Raw genomic sequence first — 21663 nt, forward strand, 5'->3', positions numbered from 1 at the left:
TTTTTCAGTATTTTCCAGTATTTTAATTACATTTTCATCTGAGCTGCTACACGTCATCTGCAGATACAATGACACATGCTTACAGAATATTAATTTAAGTCTCTAAAAATAAAGATTAATGTAACATTTACTGCATCAGAAAATGTCAAAACAACCTATGCCAGAGTATTTTAGAAATGCTTACTCAAAATGTATCCACTTGTCAATAAGGTGGATATATGTCTGATATTTTCAGTTTTCAGGTCAGTCATTTCTTCTGAATATCTTTTAAAGCACATAATCTTCCATTAGAATTCATTTTGGAAATTCTACACCTGATTGTATTTTACTGTTTCCATTCATGTGTGGTGCAGGTGTGTAGTTGCGTGACTTCATGGGCTGGTGTGTATGTGTGCGTATTTATGTTTCATAATCTCACATCTCACTGTGGGGCGTTCTAAAAGGATTTGTCACTCTCAGTTCAGATGGGCTGATTGTGAATTAAATGTATTTTTAGGCACCTTTTTTCTGTCCCTTTGTGAACCCAGTTAGAATTGAGGTCAGGACACACAAACAGACATACACACACATACAAATGCGCACGCCATCTCAGAGAAAGACACATAGCTTTCAGAACAAATCACTGTTGAACTACCCTATGTGGAATGATTCTGACATTTTGTTTGGGAGAAATAGCATTTAATTGAAGGGAGGGGCGATACGGATGGCAGTTATGGAACCAAGGGAAAATGTCTGCATTTCAACCCAAATTGAAAACATAACAGAGTTTGTGTTTGTGTGTATTCCTGCGTGTGTCTGTTGAGGGGTTTCAATGCTATCCACACTTTGCTTGCTTGTTTGAGGGTTATTAAGTTCAAGGTATGATGTTTATTCCTTAAAAAAATGCATTCACTTTGTATTATAATACGAAGTATCTCTTTAAAATCTAAAATTTACCCTGGTTTAAACAAAAAATCTGCAGGTTTGGAATTTACATATATGGTGAGGAAGTGCAAAGCTTTCATATCTCCACAAATTCCCTTTTGTCTTTAATTTTCAAATTAAATAAATTTAATTCTGTACAAATTGTCTTTCTAAAGATGTAATAGGCAGTTAATGGTGGGAATTACAGATGTGTTCATGCATTTTTTATATCCAAGAACAGAACCAGCTATATCATTTTACAAATTAGGTAAAGTTTCACATTCCCCAGAATAATTAGTGACTGCTGTTAAATTGATGTTTCTGTTATAATACATCTTAAAACCTGCTCATTGCTGCACGGAAACCCTGTTTCTATTGCCCCCAACACTGTAGGGTCAGAGGTCAGAGTCACCTCCAGATCATGCATCAGGAGCTGGGAGTGTTTTGCTCACCGAAACTTCGGTATGGTAGGTGCTTGCAAAAATGGCTGCTTGAACAGGGGTCATCGGGTTTAATGATGGTCACTTGGAAAGAAGGTTGAAGAGCCCTCATAAGGACTCTTCTAATGTAGTGATGAAGCCAACAAGCGTCTTTCGGGGTCACTGCACACCTCAAAAGATGACGCCTCTTACTCTCTTTCTCTCTCTCTCCCCCTGTAGTTCTTGTTCTTTATTCTCTCTTTCCCTTCAAGCGTTGCCAATTTGTCTGGGCTGCATTCCCTAATCCGTGCGCATTTACGCAGTGGTCATTGCGCCTCCGGTTGACTTGATTGGCTTGTTAGACGATGGCGTCCGGGCAGGAGACTGACTGAATGTACAAGCCCACAGCTGACAGCAGTGTTAGGTGGTTACTCTTTGTTTTCTAACGTGCTGCAGCACAAAAAACATTTAAAAAAAATAAAAATGGCGAAACGAACATGTTCAGTGTTTGTTTTTTAAATTATTATTATTATATTGAATCAAAACAATTACTTTCACGAATGTATTAATTTATTTTTAATCGAGCTAATTGAGTTAATAGCATAGCCTTATTATTTTTTAATAAAGCATTTAAAAAATAGAAATCGACATAAGTTTAAATTATTCAAAAATCCCAGTAATTTGCAACATTACCTTTTAATCAGACGGTGGTTTTTTTAAACACCACATGACACACTTGAGGTTTTTCACTCAGAAAGCTGAAATGTCAATCTGACCACAGAACTGACTTCTTAGTACTGACCGGTTATTTGCCGTGTTGGGGTGGCCCACTGAGTGTCAGAGGAAAGGCGGGGTGTGGGGGTGCGGGGGCACGGATGGATGGATGATGGGGTGGGAAGGTGGAGGGGGTGACAGTCCCCAAGAGAGAGAGAGTAGGGGGTTCCTGGAGCTCTAAAAAGGACCTCTCGGACCACTAAATTGACATGTTCACGCCATGGGTTGTCATGAAGAAAGCACTTTAATAAGCCATGTGATAACGCACAGTATAGCGGTCTTGTTTCCTTAGGCCATTAAATGGCAGGCCTTTACTTTGGATTCCAGACTTTTATTATTATTATTAGTAGTAGTAGTAGTATTAGTATTAGTATTATTATTATAGATCAATAATATTCTAAAAAGGTTGATTTTCCCAAATAATGAAATGATCAGTGCTGCATATTTAAATTAATTTGTCAGTAATTTCCTGGTATACTCTTTTTTGCGAGAATTCCTCGTGCATTATTGCAATAGGATATGCAGAATATTTAAATACTGATTGTAGAGATTGTAGTTACATTACTAACCGGGAATCATTACAGTTATTTTGTTCTATATTGTGAATACTGTCAGCTGATTTTTTAATTTTTATTTAATGGGGCATACAGGTGCTTTTGTTCCCATCCACGGCAGCTTTACCGGTGTAAGTCCACGTGGATCTGAGTGATAATCAATAGAATGAAGAGAGTAGTTGTGTGTGTGTGTGTGTGTGTGTGTGTGTGTGTGTTTGCGCGTAACGATAAAGCCGTTTTTTGGGGGTGGGTGTGTGTGGAACCGGGGGGTCCCATCCCCCACCACCGTCGTATGGAGGACACTCACTGGACGCGTGTCTATTAAACAGGGTTCAACAATGAAAAAGATCGGAGGACCAAAGGGCCAAGTGGGAGGAGGGCAGCAGGGCGAGGTGAGACTGAATGGAAACAGCAGTGATGTTGGCTGTGTGTGTTGTGTGAGAGGGTTGCACACGGGGAAGCGGGGAGGGCGTGTGTGCTTCCGAGGGTGTGCAGGCACTTATAGTGTTGCTTTTCCTCTCGTGAGCGACCCGAAATGCGAGCGGCGACGTCTGCCAAGTCACCCTTCTCTCTCTCTCTTTCACTCTCCCTCCCTCTCTTCTCTCAGTTCTTCTGCTGCGTCTCCTTCCTCTTTGCCTTCAACACTTGTTCTTGTTCGGGAGCAGTATCACAGCAGACCTTGCCCCGCCTGCATCTGGGTAAAGACTTTACAGTCAAGGGCCATCGATTGCGCTTATCAAATAAACAGAGTGGCACCGGCGAACCCACCACCCACACCTTCACCCCTGTCTTCTCCCTCCGTCTCCTAATCTCATGACCAACCCCTCCCCAATTGCACTCCACCTCTTTCCCTGCCCGAGAGCCACAACAGCTGTGGTCCCATGTAAATTTTACATGATTGGCACCTCCTTATTTTACCCCTCCGCCTGTCCTAATTCCCCCGTTTCTTGCCCCACACACCTCCCATATCACGTTGCATATTAAAGCACAGTTTATGCAATAGCTCATCTGAGAGCGGGCACTTGCTGTCATGTCCATACCTTTTCTTATGTCATTTGCATATGTGATTATAGTGCATGAAGTGCTTGATTGTTGGTGGGTTTAGGTTATGTGATGCTGAAATGTGATATTTGGCATGCAGAGTGGGTTTTGTGGAAAGCAGGGGTACTGAAACGATTCCCCTTGACCCTTGAAATGCAGCGTAATCCCGTGTGGCCACGTTTGATTAGGGCATTTTCTTTCTAATTGTTGTCATCAGGACTCGCACTATCACTGTGCATCTGGAAGCACTTTGACATCTAAGTCAGTGGTCCTCAAAATCTGGATTCAAGAATCCTCAAAGGCCGCGCCGGAGAGGGTCACCCCCGGGGGTAAAGCGCAGAATTGTTTAATTTCACTGTGATTTCATTAAGCCAGAATTACTCCAATTAGAAAGCACGTGTCTGAACAAAGGTTTCACTTGTGTCACTGGCATCACTTAAAACAGGTCTGCGACGCAATTTTAAATCAATAACGACAACAACAAAAACTGTATTGGTCACCCCAGGGACAAAATCCAATTAAAAGAGGACCCCTTTGTGCAAGGTGTGTCCATTTGGGGGTCCTTGACATGAAAATGTTGGCGAAGCCCTGATCTAAGTGACTGAGGCAAAGGGCTGCTTTGACAGTCTTTGTTTTTAGCTCAGGCGCTACAAGCTCTCCTTTTCTTCTCTTTTTTTCCCCCTTCTTTGCTTTTTTCATCTCTCTCTCTCCCTCCCGCTCCCTCCCTCTCTCTCCCTTTAAAAGAGAGCGGAAGAATGGGCTGATACCGGTCTCATGTTGCGTATGGATTTTCGTTTATATAATCGATTGAAATGACCCAATACATTGATTTTGGGTTCAGTGTTTTACAAACAAGCGTTTATGGGTCTCGATTTTATGTTAGGCATGATGGCAGTGTGACACCGACGCGCAAAGAAGTCGGAGTTGTTGATTTTTAAATAAATGATCTAAATAGAAACAAATAAATATCTATTGTTTCATGTATAAAAGAATAGAAAAAAGTGTGACTGGGGTGGGGGTGAGGGGGGCAAATAAAAAGGGAAAGGGAGACAGAGAGAAAAAAGACAATATTGTGCTGCCTCTCTCCTTAATCAAATAAAGTGATGTAAAAAAAAAAAACACAACGCAACACACACACGCGCGCGTGCACGCACAAAAGCATTTCCTTCCCTCTGAATTTCTCCTTGAATTATATGCCATCACTAGTGTGTGTGATTGCGGAATATTAAATTAAAGTGGGATAAGTCCGCACCGAGGCGGGCTGCGTCCAATCCGCAACTCATTTCCCCTGTTGTAGCACCGCATCACTACGCTCCTCTCTTTTCAATGACAATGTGCCAAATCTGGGCATTTTGAAAACACTTTCCATATGCTATTATCGGATCGCTACTGAGCAAGAGAACGACGAAAAGAAGGAAAACGGAATGCTTTATACCAAAGGTACCAAGAGTCTACATTTTTATGTATCTTCTTTTTTCAGTGGCTTATTTTACTTTGTGCTTTTTGTGGGAATTTAAGAAGAGGTAAGAGGAGGTAAATTTGAAGTTTTTCTTTTTTTATATATGTATATACCGATTGCATATTTATGGACCGTTGCTGGGTGGCTTTAGGGTTGAGTGTGAAAACGTCGAGAGAGTTTGTGTTGAGCATCTGTGGACAAAAAAACTTCATTTGTTTTTAGTGGTTTTCTCACATTTTCCTCTTTTATCACCAAATTTTAAAAAAAACTGCCCACTTTCCTTTGAGATGTCCTGTCAGTCAAGTAACTGAAGTAAGATTTTCAAAAACATTAATTTCGATTAGATAATTCAGTCTTTTTTTATTTATTTTCAGATTAACTGATTTTTGCAACTCCACACCTTGGATTTTATGTAGGCGATGGTTTTGCAAGTGGTTTTGCTTTTAGAGGATTTCTGTGTGTCACGTTTATTTTTTATATTTTAATTTTTTGAGGTCAAATGCATGTTGAATGGCTTGGCAGTTTTTTTGAAAGATCAATTTTCATTTTTTTATTTGTTTTTTTGTTCACTTTACTATTCTGGAGACAGTGGCGAAATCTCACATAGGTGCCAAGCGTTGGAAGAGTTACAATTAACTTCTTATTGTCTGTTTTATGGGCCCTTTATGAAGCTTGTTTGTGTATGTGTTTGCTGGACGAGAGTTGGCCAGTGGGTCAGTGTGGCAGGTTGCGGATCAGAGCTATGGGCTTTTGCGTGTTTTTTGTGTGTGTCCTGATGAGGCAGAGGGGTCAACCCTGCAACCCCATGAGGGCGCCGACGCATAGGACAAACAAGGTGGACGTCTCATTGCACATCCAGAAAAAAAAATTACGATCAGGTGTCCGCAGTAGACATGAAAGACCGGGTTTAAAAATTACTAAATAAATATTTAAAATAATAATAACATAAAAATCAAGCTGAACATCAACAGAGGTTTCCAGTCTGTCTTCAGGGAATATTGATGAACCAACAGTCCCTTAGCATATCCCAGTGTGGTTAGCCAATATGGCAATTTCTCCGGACATTCAAAGTTATTGATGTACTGAAGTGACAGAAGACCACTATGGGTGTTTAATGCCGCCTTTCATATATATCAATGGAGGCTTTAAAATAAAACAAACTCGATTCATTTAATGTTCGATAATTACTCTATAACTCACAGTTTAATTTCAGTCTACCTGGTGTGAGCTTCTGGTGATGCGAGCAAGACATCTCCCTGTAATTTATTTTCTTTACACACAAATACTCACATGCTCGTGCACACTCACACGCACGGAGACTAACATAAGCACGCACACACATACGCGGAGAGAGAGACACACACACAAAAACAGAGAGACACTAACGGAGTTTACAGATAAAAATCTGCAATTAATTGAGGATGCTGCTGATGTGAAAATAGGGAGAAATATTAGTTAACGCGGTCTATTGTCAAGCGGTCCTCCCGAGAAAGAGCATCGTCTGCTGGGAGAGAGGGAGGGTGGAGACCGGGAGGGGGGTGGGGGGAGATTTACAAAACGCAGGAGGTTAAGATAAGCGGTAGCCTGTTTCAGGTCTCCAAATCCGCTTTGTAATTTCTCGTTTTCTCATCGAAAAGCGATGAAATAACAAACGCAACTCCGCCGAAAATGCCAACGGCGCGCGCAAATTTAAGCACACACGTGTAAAATAAGTACATCCCTTCACAGAAATGGAGACGATCGTAGAGAAAAATAAAAGAAATGAGGGTTGTATAATCTACAAAAGTCCTCCGTTCTGGCGAATAAAGTCACAAATGGCATATAGGGTCCACTCCGTACTGCTTCTGAAAGATCAGCGCACGGCCCCCGGTGGACTTTTTTACGCGTCCGCTGCTGAAGCGGGTAAAAATCGACTCTCCGAGCCGTCTGTGAGCGACGCCTCCCAGGGCTGACAGGCTAGAAAAAACCCCCTGTAGGACAGGGAGGCAGCTACAGCAGTAGCGCAGCAGCAGGAGCCTTGGATCCGGGTGAAAAGTGACGCCTCTGTTCATCACCTCGACCCACCCACCCCCTTTGTTGGAGACCTCTCTAAACCCAGAATAAACAGCCTCGGGTCGGGTCGGGCTCGGATCTCTTGGCTTCTTAAGGATCCAGTTGGTATGGGTGCAGTCCAGTCAATGTGGCTGCAAAGTAGACCAAGTACTTCACTTGCCAGCAGCAGCCTTATCATCACATCCCAAGTCCCGGCTCATGCAGTTCAATTCACCCCCAGCTTCGATTTTTTTCCACGAAGGCGAACAAGATCTCTTGATTTTCTCCCCGATTGAGACTGTGTAAAGTCTTCCTCTTGCCCAAAAGCCTCTATTAAGAAACCGATGGGGGAAACACGGCAAACTGTTTGCACTGAGATGATATAGGGCTAAAAAGAACGCTGCACTTTGTAAGGACACTAAATGTAAAAGGCAGTGAATTGAGCTTTGAATAGACACGGTGATTTTTGCGTGACCCTGTATTGGATTTTGCAGTTTGATTCTACTGAACCCACACGGGGCCTCAGTAGTCCAGAAAGGGCAGAGATGACTTTCCAACATGTGGTGGATTACTGTGATCCTTTGTGGCTCGATGTGTACCATTATATGCAACAGATCGCATGCACAGTCATCACTTTCAGTAAACAACGAGAATATTTTTTACACACACACATAACTACGTAATATAAATCACTCACATGTAATTTATGTTGTGTGTGTGTTTTGTTTTTACATATAAAGGTAGGCCTGACACACAGGTCCATTTTGATGCGCAGCAAAAAGCCGGTTCTGTGGTTTTGAATCTCCTTTCAGGTATTTTTCCCCTCTCTTTATGTTTTTACGTTCGTTATTGATCAAAAGTGTTATTCGCAAAGCGCAGTTACCGTTTTAAAAATCACATAAAGATTTTTTTTTATATTCTACAATTTCTCGGAATCAAAAAAAGACATTCTGAGCTTTACACGATTAAAAAAATCATAATTTACCTGTAGTATCATAATCAATAAAAAAAAAACAAGCTGGTGTAAAGTACACACAAAAAATATGAATCCTATCTTTGTTAAATCACATCTTAAAAGACATTCTTGTTGGAGCATTTTGCGCTGCACCTCAGAAATATTCATCTGCACAACTTGCTTTATTTATGTTTTTTATGGGAAAAGATGACTTCTAAGTGCTTGTAACTAATTCGAAGTCCAGCCTTTTTTTCATTTTGCTGTGGAGGAAGCGGTTGTCCATTGTTCTACATGTGATTTGGCCCTCGGAGAGAAACCATACAAAAGGATTCTCTGCGCGCATAGACCTCTGCGGCCGCCAGGGCTCCGTGTGCGCGTCATTTGCAATGTGGAGACTGTTGATCAACTCACTAATTACACTTCTCTCCTCTCTCCCTCCCTCTCCGTCTCTCCTTTGCTCCCTCCCTCCCTATCGCTCTCTCTCTCTCATTCGTCCTCTCTCTCTCTGTCTCTCTACCCATTCCCAGAGTGCATATCGGGAAATAGACACACAAAGACATGCGCACTCAACTTAATCAGCCATTTTTTTAAACAGGGCTAAAACGATAATAATTAGCAGAATAAAGACATATCGGATTTTCATTTCCTTTCCTCCGTTTCCCGACCCCCGTCCACAAGAGAAACTGCGAGGCAGCCCGTCGACACGTCTTTTCACCGCCACCGGAACCAAAATAAGGGATAGCTCTCTAAATGCTTGACATTTGTGATTTTACCCCCTTTTCCCAATATAAAGTTGGAGGATTATTGTAATTTTCCCCGTTTTTCCATGTTTTTACTGTCTAATTACGCAAGACGCTGGATGTGACTGTTTTATAAAGCCAAGAGCAAAGAGAGAAGCGGAGGTGACGGTTTTGGAGGGGGAAGAAAGTAAGTTTTTCATTTCCACCTCTCCCTTTAACTTTTATTGAGTAGTTTGGGGTGTGTGTGTTAAATTTAGTGGTCGGGTATCGATTATCTATCTCGCCGGTGGATCCTGGACATCGGGGTCGTTTGGATAACAGGTGCTGGGTGTTTTTTAGTCCAGAATAAAGGCGGATATCGTGATGTTAGTGCAACTCCGGCTTCTTTGGCTACTATAAAACAAGCGACTGACAGGCTTGGAGGCGTTCTTACGCATGTGTCCGTGGCAGTACAGTACGATACCACGTCCGGACCTGCCTTTTGCAAAGTTTATACTAATGTGCAGATTGTGTGGCGGACACATGCGATGGTTGTTCCACCTTTGATACAACGGGACGGGACGAGCGCCTCCTCTGCTTTTGTGGCTTTGCAGTGCGGATATCGTGTTGCCTTTCCAGGAGTCCGATCCCACGGACATGTCCGCTTTGAGTCTAGTCGAGGTGTCCGGCTTGCTGTTTCCCTCCCCACTCAGTGACTCCTCATTTCAGGCTTCAACGATAAGATATTTCATCTGAAGTCATATTTTGGGTGCACTGCAGCGTTTAAGCCAGTTTTTCCGTACACGTCGGGAATCATGCACCTTCCAGGCATTCTCGGCCGAAGTGACACGATCAGTCTCTCGACACGATCCCCTCTCGCCGGAATAAGTGCATATCTTTCAAATTTCCGAAGTAAGGCTTCTTTTAAAAAAACGAGATGATCGGTACAGAAGTAACGCGAATTTGCTGCCGATAGTCCATACACCTTTACCTGCTGCGCTTAAAAAAGTAGTCTCACTTCACCGAGGCGTGCACAGCTGCGTCGCCCAAGAGAGCGACCGATCGCTGGGCTACCGATAGCACAGAGAGCCCCTTTTAGAGCCAGCCAACTCCGGGATCCCCTGATTTTCCTCAGCATCGGCATGTTAAGCATCAGCAAAATTACCACTCTATTTTACATTTATTGATATTAACATTTGTTTTATTTAATTTTATTTAAATTCCGCCCTTTAAAGTCTGTAAATTCCATTTCTACTGTCGGTCTCCTATACGCGTCAGTGGGCTTAGGCATTAATTTCCTCACATAAATTGTCATGTTATTTCCAAGAGATGCTGGCTGCAAGATTGTCTTTAAGTCGTATATTTGTGTTAGTTTAGATGAACTAGATTACAAAAGTGGGGATTATTAGGTGTGTTTTTACGTCTTTTTTTGGTGCTTTTTAAGTCGGTAGGTAGACTTGGCTGGGTTTGGGACGAAATGCTGGGGGTGAAGGGATGGGGGTGGGGGCAGAAGGGGGGGGGGGGGCATCGATCGCACGGGAGGGAAAAAAAAACATAAGGCTAAGGGGCCACTCTTTCTCCAGCCCGGGTACGTAACGGTGTAGTGAGTGTGTGTTGTGTGTGTGTGTGTGAAGATTGTATATGCTCTAAGAGAACGATGCGCCGATATAGGATAGGCGACCGTTTTATGCGATTGTCTCTATTCATACACGGCTTTCATTGCTTTTTTGGAGGGGATCGATGTTTAGAAGTCAGTGCGTATTTCTTCCGCAAATAGAGGCTTTTAATTCACTCTTTATAAACCCACTATACTTTAATATTTGTTTGGATTAATAAATGGGTACATGTTTGAAGAACGTACGCCTACGTTTTAATCCAAATAGGCCCATTAGATTTTCTGTAGAATCTCAGAGAGGAAAAAATATAACCGCCTTTGCTGCTTTAATAATATCCTTCTATTATTAATAATATTATTGTTATTATTGTTGTTATTATTATTATGTAAAATACAATTTTCAAGAATAGATCTAAGATCGTTTTTTCCGGTTCAACTATGAACACTTATGGGGGTTTTTTCTTCTTCTTCTTCTTCTTCTTTTTTTAGAAAGGGAATATCTCCTGTCTTGTCAGACAATTTAATTGCATCTGCATAAAATCATATATTTTAAAACAAAAACATTCAGCCTCGGACCAGTAATAAAAAACAAAAAACAAAAATCATTAAAAAGTGAAATTATGAGACATGATGATCCTGTCTAATTGCAGTGAATTTCGTCAGTTAATGACGGTATTGTCTCACTCTAAAATAACAAAATCTCACTGTTATTTTTCCAGCCTTGCAAATGAGGGATTTTTTCTTCTTCTTCTTTTTTTAGGCGTGTGTTTTCAGAAACCCAGGCCTCCTTGTTTTTTTGTTTTTCTGAGCCTGGTGTCTTAGCACTATCAAAGACTGGCTGTGTATAACGCTTCGTGTTAGTTAAGCTGCTTGCAACGTTCATTTTACCCTTAGCAGGAAAAAGGACGGATAAAAGAAAAAAACACACACACATATAAAGTGTGAAAGATGGGCAGACAGCCCTGGGAGGACAATAGCTGTTGGCTTGAAAATGCAGCTTGATTATTAAAAGCTAATGCATTTTTAGTATTGCAGCGTTCATTAAGAGTGAGGATGGATGGGTGGGGGTATGGGGTGGTGGTGGGGCGGATGGGTGAGAGGCTACTGGGAGGAGGAGAGGATGGGAGACAGAAAGAGAGAGGGAGACAGGGGCTGAGTCTGTCCTATAACTCCTGGGTCTAAGACACATGCAGCTAGAAGATTGGCTCGGGCCTCTCCTAGGGGTCGACAATGTGTCATTTCCACCCGGCTAGATTGCCCTCTGCCTATCTGATATTAATGTGCAAATCAATATTTCAAGGATTAAATTTCCCTTCTTCATTTTTTATGGTTTCTACCTCAATAAGTCTCCCGTCTAATAGAGGAGGCTGGATGATTTAGAAGCCTTTGCTGCAGAAAGAGAGAAAGAAATAAAGAGGAGCTTTGCAACAAGGCTATCGCTGCATTTTAATGTTCTTCTTCGTGGATCCCCCATAGGCCCTTAGTAAGGAGGGCTATATCGCTGCTTTACAGTGTAAAGACAGCCAATTTGGCTAAAAAGGCAGAAAGGGAAAATATGGGTCCGGTTGAATACTTAAGACGCTGTGGTAATCCGAGTAGCAGGTATTAGTGAAGGGGAGCTTCCAACCCCCCCACCCCACCTCCTCAAAAGAGACACACACAGAGCTACATCCAAACCTGCATTACCAGCCGTCATGGTTGAGCGAGCAGTATAGCTTACTGCACTCCGGACTGCTTTAACAATATATTTTTCTTCTTTTTCTCCTCCATTTTTCACCTTTTTCTTTCTTTTTCTTTTTTTTTTGCATAGAAGGCCATTGACATCCACTGGGGGAGATTTACTCTCCTGTGTAATAACATCTGGCGTATGTGTGCGATAGAAATGAATCACTCTGACACAATGACCTGCGTATGATTATTGGGGAAGGGAGGAGCGTATTACCATAGCCATAATGCTGCATCTCATTGAGAGTCAACTAAATGAGCTTGGACCCTCTGACTCCCAATAGACATTCATTAAGGGACAGTGCACACAGAGGCGTCCGTCTGCCAATAGGTGTGTGTCTGTGCATGGGTGTTTATTTAATCCTCCTTCCTGTACCATCTGGTGCACGTGTGCATGCGTGTGTGTGTGTCCGGCAGCAGCAGCACAGTATGAATTTCCCTCCACTCCGTCCACCCTGGGCCCCTAAACAGCCCCCCCAAACCCACCCATTCAGCTTTTGCAACAGCATAGTAGACTGTTTTAACATACCCTTGATAGGTAGAGTGTCAGCAATTGAAAACAAGAAAAGAAAGGGAGAAAGACACAGAGGAAGAGGCACAAAAGAACTCTAATTGTAGCACGATCGCTTGGCTTCCTCCCTGATTCACGGCCATTATGATGTGAAAAGCACAACCGCCTGTCCTCCATTATCAAAACGGCAGGCCTACACACACACACACTCACATCCATGCACGCATACTCACTGGAGGGAATCGTGCAGATTTTGTTGTCTCTCATCTATGACTCAAATAACGGTGTCATTCCAGTTACCTGCTTTCGGTGGATTCGGTGCTTAACATGGCCAGCATTTTCTTCACATGAAGGGTAAATGGTTGATTCGCCAAAGTAACAGAAATGCTCTCTGCATTTATTTAAGGTAAATATTTAGGATCCCATGCTTAAATTTGACTCTCGTGGACCAAGTTGTCTCTTTTTAGACCCTCTTCACTGCACTCCCTTTGATTTTTCATAGATTGTCTTTTATGCAACTTCTGTTATGCAACAGTTTAAAAGCCTGCCGTGTTTGATGCAAAGGGCTATTTACCAATTGCACATATGTGTGTGTGAGGGATGATGGTCTGCAAGTAGTAGCCAAGGTCTCCTGGCCCAGGGAGGCCTGTATAAGGGGTGGTGATGGTGAGGGGGGGCAAGAAGCTAAGAAGTTCACTGCAGCTCAGCATTATGTCTCAAAGACCGGGGCTTCCTGTGTCAGCCCTGGGGCACCACCACTAACACACAATTTCTCTCTATCACACACACTGCGCGCGACGCAGAGGAGGGTTAAAGACTTGGAACGAGATCAAGCCTCTCCGTAGCTCCCGGGGAGGGTGCTTGTGAATATGCGAGTTTTAGTGTAATTAGCACTTAATTATATTAACATATGCAAATTGTCAGGCGGAGAGCTTGTACTGCCGGTGGGTATCGGCTGAGATACAAGTGAGTCTATTGTACCACCACGGCAAAAGGAAAAAAAAGAGAGAGAATAATGGGTGTGTGTAAGGCAACCAGCCAGCAGCCAGGAGCGGGCCAGCCCCCCGTGCTACCACGTAACCAGCTAGCTCATTTAGGTCTCCGGCTGGCCGCTTTGCCAAATTTCATTAGTCGCCATGACGACCTTGCTAATTGTGCTGACTAATGTCACTTGTCCCTGACCTGTCTTCAGTTGGGATGGTTGTGGATCCTTCTCCACCTCCCTCGACCCGCACCCCCACACAAAAACCCCCCCGAAAAACACGAGAGGGGTTAGAAAAGAGAAAGACAGCGAGAAAGCGAGAGGTCCGACTTTCCAGATTAAGGCAGCATACAATGACTCCTATTTACACACGTTCCGCTTCTGCGAGCATTTGCATATTCAAAAAAAATACTCTGCCATCTTTCCTTGTCTGCTCAGTGTGCGTGTTTGCATGGCAAGGTTGCGCACATGTGGAAGCAATGTGTCAGGGGGAACAACAACAGTTCATTTGTGTGTCATTCTGTGTGTCACATGTTTTAACACACACACGCACTGTGAAGTGGGCCTCGTATGGCCCTGTGTAGCAACATAGCCAAATTTGTTTTTGATTATTATACATGACTGAGATTCGGGAAAAGAAAAGCTTGAGCCAAAATATCCTGAGTGAGGAGTTGTGTCTCTCAAACTTTCGACCCTTCTTTTCATTTCTTCCAAATATCTAATTACAACACTTGTATAGACCCCCCACCCCCCCTCCCACATACACACACACACACACCCACCCCACCAAGGCAGCGGGACTTTATTTTATTTTAGGGGAGTAGGATGGACAAGCATTTAATGCTCTGTACTTCCCGATAGCCAAAGGTGGATAGCGATTGGGCCTAGTTGGTGCTACTAGTACTTGCATGCTAATCCTGTTTTTTGACAGGAACGTAAACTGATATAATTGCTTTTCAGAGGCAGGAACGGCGGTTTATACAAGTGTGAAAGCACGGGAAAGGGGATTAGCATTATTTTGCATAATGCTGGGCAGGCGCTGAATGGGGCATTGAACGCTTGACTGGATGACAGAGATGAAAGAGAGATGAAATGCTCTATCCCTCTCTCTCCCTCCCTCACTTACCCTCTCTCCCTCCCAGTCTAAGGCCACTACCGGTAGAGGACTGTGTTTGCTGGAGAGGACCCCCGGAAACACCAGGGCCAGTGTTTTAGGGTGTTTGTTCAGATGCCAGCAGATGGAAGTGGTCATGTGAAGCAATATGTATGATAGCAGAGGAACTGTGGAGACGGGTAAACTCCCAAAGCCTCCATGTATATACTAAACTGCATCCCTAAAGCACTGGAGTGTACAATTATGTAGTGGATGGATGTGGCTCAGGTAGCATTTACATGGACGGAAGGGAGCGGCTTTTGTGGATCAAATGAAACTACACCGCTCTTACATTTTCCTTTATTGAGATGTTTGCTAAGGATTTGATCGGATATCATCTGGGCAGAGGAAACTGTGAAATCTCGAGGCAGGTGTGTTTCATGTGAACTCCTGTCTGTGGGAGTTCTGGTGGTAGGAAGGAGCGTAAGGGTGGGGACGCGGCTCAAAAGTGCCACAGTGGCCCCCGTATGAGCAAATTCAACTTCTTTAAAAGTCATTTATGATCAACCGTCATCATTGCTATTGCATCTGGCGTATGGAAATGATCCAGGAGCTGAGGGAGGGGCTTGAGGTTGGGTGGTGGAAAACATGAACGGCACAAAAGCCGGTGTGGCCTGTTTTTGTTGTCTCTCATTGGACAGGATCCTCTTTCTTTGACCTTTTGCACGCCTTCCCTCGCCTTTCATATGGTAATTCTGGCCAGACCCAAGGAGGAAACGTTGCCGGAGCTGAGTGGAGGAGGACAAAGACTCCCTCTCTTTTTCTCTGCCTCCTTTCCACGCTATATCTCCTCTTTTCTTGCCTCTTCCCCTCTCAAGCAACTTGACAGACTTTGGCATGAAAGGAAGTGAGTGGATAGTGGTTGAGAAAGGTGGGGATGGCATTCTCGCTGTGACCCGCGCCACCTGTGAGGATCAAGTGTGCTGCAGTGATCCTTGGTTATGTGTGTGTGGAGTTTTATTTTTGAGTGGTCCTTGTAATCTGTCTTGCGGATCTGTAATCGTTTGAGCCACACCGCTGGTGTAGTGTCACAGCACAGGCCGAGTCAGGCGAAGAGTGATTTGTTGTGTTTCTAGTGTAGCTAGCCGAGTTATCACGGTGTCTGTATTTCTACCTTTCTTTCTCAGCTCTGCCGACTTTATCGTCTAACAACCAGTAAAAGTGCTGTCTCTGGCGGGGTAAAAGGATACTAATATAGTTACTACAACCCTCCCCTAACATAATACTCCACTGCACCACTGTTGAGCATGACGTGGTTTCAAGGCTCCTTTGGCTCTGTTATGGGAAGGGGGCATGTTATCTGTAGGAAATGTAATTTTTGTCCTCATTGAAATCGTTCATTATTGAGCGCGGTTATCTAAATGTTTTTGTTGCTGTTGGTCCAGCGCCAGTGAGGATTGCGTTACCCTCTCTCTCACTCTCTCTCTCCCTCTCTCCCTCTCACGTCCCTATGTCTGTCTCTCCCCCCTCTCATCTCGCCAAGCCTTCATCAGTCTCTTAAGGGAAAATAGAAAGAGGGGGATTTTTCTCTTCCCTCTGTGCTCCGTCCCGTTCTCAGGCTCTCCTGCCTATTTTGCATCAGCCATCTCATACAGGATATTAACCATGGAAAAACATGGGTCTGGGTATTTCATTTAGAATAATATGTTTACTCTTTTCATTTCAAAGTGGAAGCAGGGAGAGCTCGTAGGGTGTGGAAAGAACAATCGGGGCCATATGTTTAAGAACTCTCTGTGTTTGATCTGAGGTCCTGCGGGCCCTGGGGGTGGCTGAGATTCTCAGGTCTCGGTCAAATGAAATGCACTGATGAAAAAGACAAGGCTTCTCTTGTGCTCCTCCTGTGTCCTATATTGTATCTCGCCGATTGCTTTCTCTGTGTATCTCCGTTGGCATCTCGGCCTCACGTTTCCAGTTGTTTTCCGTCTCATCTGTCATTCGCACCTCTTGACGTCCTGTTGCTTATTGCGGCACATCTCTGATAGTACTTACGTTATTTCTGCACATTGGTGGAGATTTGAAGCTGCAGTTACCTTTCAGGGCTGTGACATTGTTTGTCCTCTGCACTCCTTGATGCAGTCACTGTGAAGGACACTTGCTCAGCCCTTCAGGTCCACGTGAGTACCTTACAGTCCTCATCTTACATATTCAACGGAGCATTCAGCAGCCTTTTATTTTAGAAAGGTCTGTCCCTCTTCCACTCTGCAAAAGAAAATAATGTAGAGCACAAAAGGTTATATGCCACATTTTATCGATTGCTCTCAAAAGTATTTTCAGAGCTTTAAAAGCTGGCAAGATAAAAGAAAAAATTTAAAAAAGAAACCGCAAATACTGCTTCCAAATAGAAGTAAAATAAGAAGCTCCGGGTTAAGAGGGGGGGAAAAAGTTGACGAATGACTAAGTTTCTCCAGGTTTGAGAAAAGACACACCACAATAGCACGAGACGTCTCATGACAAATGATACATTCTCTTCCTTGTCGGCAAAAGACAAAGGCAAGGATTGAAAAGGCAGGCAGCGCAGTCACAAGATATGTGCACATTAATAGAGCTTACGGAGAGATAGATAAATAAGAACACACACACGTACTGTATTCAGTGAAATGCTCAAATACACTTACATGAGTAAATATATATATATATAAATATAAATGCATTGCAACACCTTTACTTTCTTCACAGCATTACATACACAGCTGGTATGTGTGTCAACAGCCGCCTGTGCCTGTGGATTCATGTGCATCGCAGGTGTGTCGTTTGGTGTTCCTGAAGGCAACATGATGCGGATATCAAGGGCATTGGCAAGGCTCGTCGGGGAATAAGTGGCTGATTAATTATGCATGACTTGTGCTCTTAAACAAACAGTGTAATAAGAGATTAAAACGACTTCACCAAAAGAGTTTGACTCGAATTGCACAGAGACGGTAACTATTACTATTAAAATCTTGTGCGCACAACTTTAAAAACGCACTAAAATGCAGTTAAAAGTTAGTGTGACCGCATAGAAGTAAAAAACATAATTTACTCGTAAACCAGTGGTGTTTTATCAAATCAAGAGAAATATAAATAATATTTTTTTCTTCTCTCTGTGCTGAAATATTTAATGCACCTGCATTAAATATGAATAGCTGTGTCTGGTTATCTGCAGGATTATATTAAAAGTCGCTTTAAAGAATCAGAATGGAGATCTTTCCTTTTTCTAGTGTAGGTCTCAGTCTGATCTAATACAAGCAAGCAAGCGTGTGTCTGTAACTCCCTGATGAGACTTCAGCCAACACTATCCCTCTCAAACCTTGCTGCTCCTTCTTCTTCTTCTTCTACCCTTTTTTCTGGCCTGGCACCAGCTGTGGAATAATCCTTAATTATTTGCTTTTAGAAAGAAAAAAAAAGGTAAACCCCCCCTTTCCTGTGACAGAAAAGAAGAAGAGCAGAGCAGGCACTGGAATGTTCTTGTATATGAAATTGTAGGTAACAGGGCTAGTTTTGTCAGCGGTTTCACTGATGTATCAGCTCCCTGCACCTAGACTAAATAGAGGGGGGAGCTTTGCCTCGTTTCATCCCAGCTTAGATGAGCAGATATAGCTAGGCTTTTGGAGGAACCCTTAAAAAAGCAAAGTATGCTGAAGAATGGACCTCTTCCTTAACACAATACCTAAACATGCGTCATGATGTGGTGATGGATGGTTCGGCGGTCTGTTGAGGTTCTTGGAGACGCTCGCCCCTTTTTTTTTTCCTCTTTTTTTTTGTGAATTGAAGGGCAGAAATGTTCTTGAAGGCTTTAGTTCCGGGTGATTTTTTTGCACTTAGTAGGATGTGTTACAAATGATTTTTAAAAAAAGTTACATGTGTTTAGATGTGGTTTTGCTCCGCAGTAAGCACAATCTCTGTGTGTTTAAGAGACTGAAAAAGGAGAGGATGCTGACTGTGGTCTTCAGCTGTCTTGTCACTCCATGGTCTCCCCGGTTGTGACATAAAGGGCGATTTACAAGCACACACACACAGATACACACACATATATAAGCATGAATAGACACATGCTATCACATGTGAGGCTTAAATAGGATTTTGTGTAAGTTATATCTAACAGCAGTTATTTCCTAGAGCGAACAGTAAGGTAATGGGTCCATTTTATCTCGGTTCCCTCTCAGCGGGCTGGCCCTAGATTTGTGTGACATGGTGTTTATTTGATAAAGGAATATTGCTGCGTTAATCTAAAACCATGCTAATTACATCTGACAGTTGTTTGTTTGTAGTAAAATCCAATTAAAATGTACACTTTTCAACTCCATTGCTCATTTTTTTTCTTCCTCTCCTCCCCCATTCTCTTTCTTCCCTCCTACAGTAACCAGAAAAAAGAGCCTATGATGGCATAAATAACAACTGTGCTTTCCTTGTGGTTTTTGTGAGAAGAGGGCAAACTCACAACAGCTGTCAGAAAAAGGGGGTTTGTTTAAAAAGCAAATGGCTTTGGTCTAAAGTTCATTTGAAGACCTCTCTAATTAAATAGAGAGCCGAACGCTTAAGTTAATTAGTAATTCACTGGGTCCAGAAATTAGACCTGTCATGAGCATTCAAGTTCTTGGAAAGCCAAAAGGTATGTGTGTATTGTGTTTTTATGTTTTGTTGCCCCCCTCCAAATCCCCTCTGCCTGCTCCCGTATCTGTACACGAGCGTGCCTAAATGTGCGTTCATTTGGGCTTTTCCGAATGCAAAGCATTTCTCCTGTTGGAACACTCAACACATTAATGGGCTTTTTGTGGCGTGTCAGAGAAGTGCTCAAGAGATGTTTAAGTGAGGGGCACATAGCTTGTGGCGTCAGTCGGGATACCTGCCCTATGATTATGTTTATGAAGATAATAACAGGGCTAGGGTCCCGCCGAGTACTGTCTTTAGAAAACAGTAGGGGGTTGAACTTTAAACTTTACTGTTACCCCTGGAAAAAGAACAGGAGAAGATGTGGTCTCCGCGCCTGGGAAACCTCCGTACAGTTCAGAAGGTGTCTTTACTCTTAACAGCAAAAACAGATCTCTTCTCTTCTCTTCTCTTCTCTTCTCTTCTCTTCTCTTCTCTTCTCTTCTCTTCTCTTCTCTTCTCTTCTCTTCTCTTCTCTTGTAATTGGACAGATAACCACAGGACGAGCAAACATAAATCAGCTGACTTTGACACACTGGAGAAACAAGCTGCCCCTACCTGTTGTGTCGTAATAGAGTGATAACTAAAGACAGCAGCTAACATATATTTATGTACTATCCTGTAACTAACTGTGCTGCCTGCATGCTTTTGGTCACTTGATCCTGATAGACATCTTTTACCAAATAGGGCCACATTTGTGACATTTTTGCTCTCCTAACAAGGAATACATTTTTGGCAACAAGTAGCCAGAGTTGGTGCATTAGCTTGTAAAGTTTAATAATAGCTTTCAGCAGGATCTAGTGCGTTTCACGACAGAATTCAGTGTAAGAAAAGTGCCTTTTCCCCCTCATTTTAAACTGCTGTGCCAAAGATTCACATAATTTAAATAACAAGTCGTAAAGTTATGTTATTTTGAGACGTAAAAATATTACGCATACAAGTCGTTAAATGTGTTTTGCACTTATCATAGCATAAAATGAGCAGAGAATCAGAGGCTCATGGTAGTTAATACAGTATAACCAGTTGTTTATATTTGCCAGGTGGATATGAAATGCCTGCGTCAGAGACTGCTCTCTGTGTCTGTCTGTGAGTGTGTGCTATCCTTGACTGACGTGGACAGTGTTTGCTTAACCTCTTCTGCGCTGCGCTGCCACGGCCTTGTCAATTTAAGTGTATTTGTGTGTGTGTGTGTGTGTGTGTGTGTGTGTGTGTGTGTGTGTGTGTGTGTGTGTGTGTGTTTCTGGGAGTGAGAGGGAGTCCAGCAATGGCAGCTTTCATTTTTCATGTTCCCAGCAGTATTTTTTCTAAACAAACCTGCTGAGAAGCAGAGTGAGAGATAGAGGGGTTTGAATCAACACAAATGAGTGATATTTGCAATTTGTTTTTTTCCCTGGACTGGTATATAATTGTGTGTCCACACACACCCCGAGAGAAAACATGCATTTAAGAGATTTTTTTCAGGATTTGTATTTAGCGGGATTATTAATTTCACTTGGCAAATAATCCCACCCTGCCACCCCTTTCACTTTACAGTGTCACTGCAGAGAGGTGTGCGCATGGTCTCATGCTTTTGCCTCATCTGAAAGATAAGGCTGTGATTTATGTAACAGCTAAGCCCTTTCATATTGTGTATGTTGTACCTTACAAGAGCATGATGAGCAGGCTAGATTAATATTTATTTAGCACAGGCAAATCAAGGATTAAGCAGTCATCATTTTAGCTCTAATCCATGTCTCTGGTGAGATGCAGAGACAAAGAGAGGCAGATTACCAAACTCATAACGGCGCAAAACAACAATTAGTTGGCGACTTGCTTTCCTCGGTTGTGTAGGAAAAGCAGTTGACAATAGATTTGCAAACATGCGCAGAAGCAATAATGCACACACGCAAGCGTGCGCGCATACAAAAGTTGCGTTTTGCTCCGTCATCGCTTGGTTTCTTAATCTATTGTTGTATGCCTCTTCCTGGCTTTTAACTTCTCATTTTCACCCTCCCTCTCTCTTCAAAAGAATCCCTGATTGAAATTAGCAGTGGTTTGTCTGATTCACTCATCTGACGTAAATGTGTCTCATGATCTTTCCACTGTCCGAACACAGATGCACACACACTCACACAGCTCTCAGATACACACAGACTGACACACATGCATGAGCAATGAATACTTCTTTCTTAGCTCCAACCACGTGGGACAGTGACA

The 21663-nt window shown here is 42.8% G+C and overlaps 1 protein-coding gene across 4 annotated transcripts in view; it reads left to right on the top strand.

Moving 5' to 3' along the window:
* Positions 1-4970: 4970 nt before the first annotated feature.
* Positions 4971-21663, top strand: part of zfhx4 (zinc finger homeobox 4) — an 84224-nt gene continuing 67531 nt past the window's right edge. Inside the window, exon 1 of one of the 4 annotated variants that reach the window (XM_004546515.6) lies at positions 4971-5131. The gene's annotated coding sequence lies outside the window, so the exon portion shown is untranslated. Of the gene's footprint in view, positions 5132-5166; positions 5225-8667; positions 9064-21663 lie in introns of those variants that run through there. The other 3 variants (XM_004546516.4, XM_076888091.1, XM_004546514.4) reach the window with 3 other exon arrangements.

The sequence above is a fragment of the Maylandia zebra genome, linkage group LG9 (assembly GCF_041146795.1).
Source record: "Maylandia zebra isolate NMK-2024a linkage group LG9, Mzebra_GT3a, whole genome shotgun sequence".
NCBI classification, from domain to species: Eukaryota; Metazoa; Chordata; class Actinopteri; order Cichliformes; family Cichlidae; genus Maylandia; species Maylandia zebra.